We start from the raw sequence: 7,395 nt of genomic DNA, 5'->3' as shown, positions 1-7,395 counted from the left end.
TTAGATGAGGTCATACTGGACTAGGGTGCACTCTTAATCCAATATGACTGGTATTCTTTTAAAAAGGGGAAATTTGGACATAGAAATGCACCCAGGGAGAATGCCATGAGAAGACATGTTATTCAGCTGCAAGCCAGGGCTAGGAGCTAGGAGAGAGGTCGAAAACAGATTATTTCCTAACATCTTCAGAAGGAACCAACCCTGCCAATGCCTTGATCTCCAGGACTATGAGACAATGCATTTCTGCTGTTAAGCACATAGTTTGCAATGCCTTGTTATGGCAGCCCTAGCAAGGTAATGCAGGCAGTAATTGACTTAAGGAGCTGGTTCATGTTCATAATAAAACATAAACAGTATATCGATTGATTATGTTGCTAATTGCCTTTCTTTTTATTGATAGATATCCTCATTTGGTATTTAGTCTTTATGAAGCCATGATTTTAATTTAATATTTCCCTGGGAAGCATATGTTAAATAATTTTCCCTAGAGTCATAAGTAGATTTGTGTTTCCAATCCTACTAATATAATTTTAGAATCATCCAGGATATCCACTCTTTTTATAAATGAGGAAATTAAGGTGGAGAGGTTTTAGGACAATGCTTATCTAAGTCACAGTTTTCTGTCCCCAAGGAAGTAAAGTGGGGAAACTTTGCATATCTCCTTCATTTTGACTGTTTGCCTCACAACAGAAGGTTAGAGTTTTTAGTCATGGAGGGAAGCAGACATAGTCTGGGTACTATAGAAATGTGAGTGATATGATTTTGCTCTGCATCCCCACCCAAATCTCACCTTAAATTGTAGTCATCCCCATGTGTTGTGGGAGAGACCTGGTGAGAGGTAATTGAATCACGGGGACAGGTTTTTCCCATGCTGTTCTTGTGATAGTGAATAAGTCTCACGAGATCTGATGATTTTTTAAAGGAGAGTTCCCCTGCACAAGCTCTCTCTTTCCTGCTGCCACGTAAGACGTCCCTTGCTCTTCCGCCATGATTGTGAGGCCTCCCCAGTCATGTGAAACTGTGAGTCAATTAAACTTCTTTTCTTTGTAAATCACCCAGTCTTGGGTATGTCTTTATTAGCAGTGTGAGAACAGACTAATACAGTGAGTGCACTATGAGTACTATGACAAGCAGAGTGTAGGTGAAAGAAGACCTAGAAACCCTGAAACCAAGCGTTTATCAGTGACTTATCTAGAGGCAGCACAGAGCCTCCTTACTGTCATCAGTCTGTCTGTGTTTGGTGTCTTTCTCTTGCCTAAGAGTAGATTAAACTATCTTTGGGCCGGGCGCGGTGGCTCATGCCTGTAATCTCAGTACTTCGGGAGGCCGAGGTGGGCGGATCACAAGGTCAAGACATGGAGACCATCCTGGCCAACGCGGTGAAACCCCGTCTCTACTAAAAATAGAAAGATTAGCTAGGTGTGGTGGTGAGTGCCTGTGGTCCCAGCTACCCCAGGGGGCTGAGGCAGGAGAATCGCTTGAACCCAGGAGGCAGACGTTGCAGTGACCCAAGATCATGCCATAGGACTTCAGCCTGGGTGACAGAACAAGATTCCGTCTCAAAACAAAACAAAACAAAACAAAACAAAAAAAACCCAACTCTCTTTGCCCAAGTTCCAGCCCCTCTCAAGCCATATATATGTGCATTCCACTCCCCTCCACCTCTGTTGCCTCCTCCTCTTTGCTTTGCTCAGTCCTACATTTCTGTTACCAATTGAATTGTGCCCTCCGAAATTCATATGTTGAAGTCCTAACCCCAGTCCCTTAGAATGTGACTGTATTTGGAAAAGTTATTTAAGGTCAAAGGAGACCACTAGGGTGGGCCCTGATCCCATATGACTGGTGTCTTTATAATAAGAGGTTGGGACACAGACACACTCAGAGGGAGGCCCATGTGGTGACACAGGGAGAAGACGGCTGTCCGCAAGCCCCCGCAAGACACCTCAGCGGGAATTTCCCCTGCCACACCTTGATCTTAGGCTTCTACTCTGCAGGATTGCGAGTAAATTAATTTCTGTTGTTTTATGCCACTCAATTTCTGGCACTTTGTTATGATCCCCAAAATGCACTAATACAACTTCCTTGAAGACCCAGTCAGTTTTTAACAGCCACATTATTTCACACTCACTCAGGACATAGCATATATTAGACGATTTTTATTTTTACTTTTAAAGACTTTATCCCCAGTTCCAAACCTTGGACCTTCGAAGTGAACTGTTGTTGGTAGAGGTAAATCATAAAAAGAAAACACAAGATTTTATAAACACACACACACACACACACACACACTTCAATGTAGCTGAGTTTCTTATTGGATTCTGTCTCCAGCTAACATGTTTCATGGCAGAAGTAACCACTGTAAGTTCAATGCTTTTCATCTTTTCTGGAGTCTGGAGCTGGGCCGGGAGTCCCAAGTTCTAAGCATCATCACAGGTCCCTTCCCAACAGCTAATTAATTATGGCACCTCTTAATCACAGGAAATGTGATAAACCTGCCTATCATTCCCTAATGATAGGTGATAAGCATTGTTGGAAGCATGCTATTTATCCTCCCAGGTTATGTATTTCCATGATAGCAGAACTCTTCTGGAAGCCAGCTTTTGATGCAGACAGACTACTTTAATTTTAAGAGCTGTGGCAGAACCAGCAGTGTGTGATTTTATCCTGTGAGGCCTTTCAGTGTCTCCAAGCACAGGGGTGGGTTTTGAAAGGACCAGGCAGGCCATGTTGGCTTCTGAAAACCTGGTGATGGCCTTGGATTGTTGGAAGAAGTGGAAAGACGGTCTTCCAAAGATGTCCACATCCCGATCTGGAACCTGTGGATATGTTACTTTACATGGCAAAAGGAACTTTGCAGGGGGGTTAAGCTAAGGTTCTTGAGATGGGAGACGATTTTGAATTATCTAGATGGACCCAATGTGAACCCAAGCATCCCTATAAGTGAAGGAGGGAGGCAGGAGATGTGACTGATGGCAGAGCAAAGATCAGAGTGATAAGCCGAAGAATGAAGGTGGCCTCTGGAAGTTGGAAAAGGGAAGGAATGGGTTTTCCCCTGGAATCTCTAGGAGGAATGCAGTTCTGTCCACACCTTGCTTTAAGCCCATATAAAACCCATTTTTGACTTCTGACCTCTGGAACCATGAGATAATAAATTTGTGTTGTTTTAAACCACTAAGGTTATGGTAGTTTGTTATGGAAGCCACAGGAAACTGACACAGATGTCCAGTCACTGGGATGTTCGGCCGTGCCTCTGCAATGCGGGACTTCTAAAACCTGAGCAAGGTGGGAGCCTAGATCTTGTGAGACTTATTCACTATCACAAGAACAGCATGGGAAAAACCTGTCCCCGTGATTCAATTACCTCCCACCGGGTCTCTTTCACAACACATGGGGATTACTACAATTCAAGGTGAGATTCGGGTGGGGATGCAGAGCAAAACCATAAGCAGCTCCTCTTCAGAGCCCAGTCACCCAGTGCACTCGGTTTAGCTCATGATGCCCTGGGAAGACCTTTTCTGTTCTGTGGATGCTTGTAAAAAGCATTTGATTAATCTGATCTAATCGTCTGATCTTTCTAGTCATCTAATAAATCAAACCAGAGCAAACTGGTCTGCTGCCTGCTTGATCTGATTATTGGCCTATATTGATTGATTAATTTGGTAAATGAATTCATAGTGATGCATGAATGGCTGTCAGTGCCTAAATGAATTACCTCATTTAGAAATTATCAGGTTATTTTTTGTTCTTTTCAAAACTTTAGGATAAAATGTTAGGCACACAACCAGCGGACGAGCTTTGTGGTTGCTTCGTTTTTACTGTTGAGGAGGGGTGCGGATGTGGAGGCAGCATCAAGAGGAGAGGGGAGGATTAAGCGACCGCTGGCTCCGACTCACTTGTAAGAGTACAATAGAAGAAACAGGTGGTGGAAGAAGACATAATGGAAGAAGACTCTGGGTGACCAGCCCTACGGTCCTGGATTTCATTCACTTCAGTGCATTTCTAAGACTCTTGTTGGGATTCTATTCCTGGGCAGAGATGCATCATAACTCCATGTATATGATAAATATACTGTGGCCATCAAGTGAGATTTCTACCTAGGCCCACCCAACACATCTGGGTCTACACATTTCGGTGCCAATGGGGCCTGGCTGGTACCTACATGAGGGATGTGAGGTCGGTGGGAACTACTGTGAGGTAGTCACTGCCTGCCCTGGGATGCTTACTCCACCCTTGGGCTACCAGTGTTTGACCTCTGGGCATGTAATTAGAGATGATGCATGCAAAATGGTAGTGATGAAGGTGATGGTGATGATATTAATCTCATTGGTTCTAGTGAATCACATCCCTGAACAGATGTTAAGTGGTTCCCCCACTATTTTTAAATTCTTTTCTGCCTCCTCTTTTTTTTATTTTTAATTTAGAGACAGGATCTTGCTCTGTCACCCAGGCTAGAGTGCAGTGGCACCACCCTAGCTCAGTGTAACTTCAAACTCTTAGACTCAAAGGATTTTCCAGCCTCAGTCTCCCAAGTAGCTAGGACTACAGGAGACTGTCACCATGCCTGGTTAATATTTTAATTTTTTTTTGTTAGAGATGGGGTCTAATTTTTAAATTTTGGTTAGAGATGGGGTCTTGCTGTGTTGTCGAGGCTGGTCTCAAATTCCTAGGCTCAAGAGACAGTCCTTCTTTGGCCTCCCAAAGTGCTGGAATTCAGGCATGAGCCACCACACCTAACCTCTGCTCCCTCTTCTTTTACTCATTCTTTCTTCATTTTCTTGCCTCTTTTCAAGCAAACTATTGCCTTCCCAAGTCTTTCAGGTTTAACTATCTCCAGAGTACCCACTAACTTCAGGATAAAATCCAAACTGACTAATCTTACAGCAAAAACATCTTTGAACCACTCACAAGTCGGTATTTGTCTCACATAAAACCTTAGGGAGGGGCTTCTTGGTGCAGCTCTATTTGTTATAGGTGTGTAAATGAGAGTCCGGGAAAAGACAGAGCCTCCCTCAGCATATCTGGGTTGGAGGGGTGTGGTCAGCAGCAATAAAAACATGCAGGGCTGTGATCCTGGCTGCTACATGAGTGCCCCCTTGATCCCATCCAACCTCTTCCATCAGGTCAAGTGAGGATGGTGAGATAAGGTCTTGGAAGTCCTGCTCCCCACGGCCCTCTTCCCATGGAGTGCCAAAGATGCAGAGCTAGACTAAACTTGAGTAGATATTCGTGTAAGTGCAGTTAGGAGGAGATGGTCTTGCAGAGTCTCCCAAACACCAGCGCTTGGAGTAGACTAGTGTCTCCCAAGCACCCAAAAGATCATGGGGGAAGTCAGGCAGGATTGCTATCTGTAGGAACAATGTGGCGACAACTTCTGTGGTTTGATGGCTGAGAACCAGATTCCTCACCCAGATCTCAAATCTCTGTTTACATTCCCAACTAACTCAGACATGACCCTAGGAAACATAGGTCACGCTGGACACTGTGACCTTTGACTGAGATTAAGTTTCTGCAATCTAGTGGAGTATGGGCTTGCAATTCAAATGAGATTGCATTTTAGAAAAACATCCCAGATAACCTGTCTCCTCTAGTGAATAAGAATGCAGATTCCATTCACAGACTGCCAAATTTAGTATCCCAGCTGTGCCTCTTCACCTGTGTGTAGTTGAGCAAGTGACTTGACATCCTTGTGCCTTCATTGTTTTAATCCAGAAAGTGAGTCTAATAGTACCTACCTTATAAGGGTTTTCAGTTAATACACTTTCAAGCCTGCAATAAATATTTGCAACAAACCTTTGCCAACAGCAGCAAACACCTGAATTTGAGACCTGCAATTGACAAGTAATATGTTAGAATTTATTAGCTTGGGAGGTGTGTTAGGCCATTCTTGTATTGCTATAAAGAAATACCTGAGGCCGGGCGCAGTGGTTCACGCCTGTAATCCCATCATTTTGGGAGGCCCAGGTGGGCATATCACAAGGTCAAGAGATCGAGACCATCCTGGCCAACATGGTGAAACCCTGTCTTTACTAAAAATACAAAAATTAGCTGGGTGTGTTGGCACACGCCTGTAGTCCCAGCTATTCAGGAGGCTGAGGCAGGAGAATCGCTTGAACCCAGGAGGCAGATATTGCAGTTAGCTGAGATTGCACCACTGTGCTCCAGCCTGGCAACAGAGCGCAACTCCATCTCAAAAAAGAAAGAAAAGAGAAAGAAAAGAAAAGAAATACCTGAGACTGAGTAATTTATAAGAAAGGGGGTTTAATTTTTAATTGGCTCACAGTTCGGCTGTGTGTACAGGAAGCATAGCACCAACAGCTGTTTCTGAAGAGGGCTCAGGAAGCTTACAATTATGGTGGCCTTTTAGAGACTGCCTGCTGTAGTAGCCTTTGGAAATTGGAAAAACTAATATGAACAGTACAGATAATGTTAGCTGTAAATTGTCAGGAATGTTTCCCCCACATTTTCCAAAAAGAAATGCGTTTTTTTTTGGTTTTGTTTTCCTGTTTTACAGAATTAAAATAATCTTACATTTATATCTTTATTAAAACATAAACTCAAGAATATGAGACAGGAGGATGGTTGAGGTCAGGAATTCGAGACCAGCCTGGACAACATAGTGAGACCTTGTCTCTTAAAAACAAACAAACAAACAAACAAAAACAGAATTATTCTCTATTTCTGCATTGTTTTTGGTATTTCCCCAAGTAAGCTGTGTTGAGTAGAAAGGGGTGCATAAAGCAAGGTCTTGCACGCTATGGATCCCATGGTTTCCCATGTTGGAGAACTGCCCACTAATTTTAGGGTTGAGCTCTTCTTCTTTTTTCTTTTTTTTTTTTTTTTAGACAGAGTCTCACTCTGTCTGGCGCAGTCTTGGCTCTCTGCAGCCTCCACCTCCTGGGTTCAAGCAATTCTCATGCCTCAGCCTCCCCGAGTAGCTGGGATTACAGGCACCTACCACCAAACCTGGCTAACTTTTGTATTTTTAGTAGAGAAGGGGTTTCATCATGTTGGCCAGGCTGGGGGTTGATCTCTTCTTGCTGGAAGATGAGGAAATAGCAAAGGTCGAGGCCCTGTCTTGCTCTATCTCTCTTCAGCCTGGGAGACCTTCCCATTTCCTGGCAGCAGCTATCCCTTTCTATTCAGTCACAGTCACACCTCAAGTCCCTACCATTTCATGGTGCGGAATTAAAACTAGGTCAAGCTGTTCTTTCATTAAAATTTCCCCCCAGATATACCTCCGCCAATTCCAGAATGGTTTTTCCAAGCCTGGTCAGTCAATGAGAATGCCGGAGGAGCCTTGGGGGTTGCCATGGTAACCGCCGGATCAGCCGGGAGATGAGGCTGCACGGGTTAAACAAGCTGTCTTCCTCGCAGGCCGCGCGGGGCTGCTAGGGC

Source organism: Macaca fascicularis, chromosome 9, assembly GCF_037993035.2.
Source record: "Macaca fascicularis isolate 582-1 chromosome 9, T2T-MFA8v1.1".
Lineage (NCBI taxonomy): Eukaryota > Metazoa > Chordata > Mammalia > Primates > Cercopithecidae > Macaca > Macaca fascicularis.
This window is presented reverse-complemented; position numbering follows the sequence as displayed.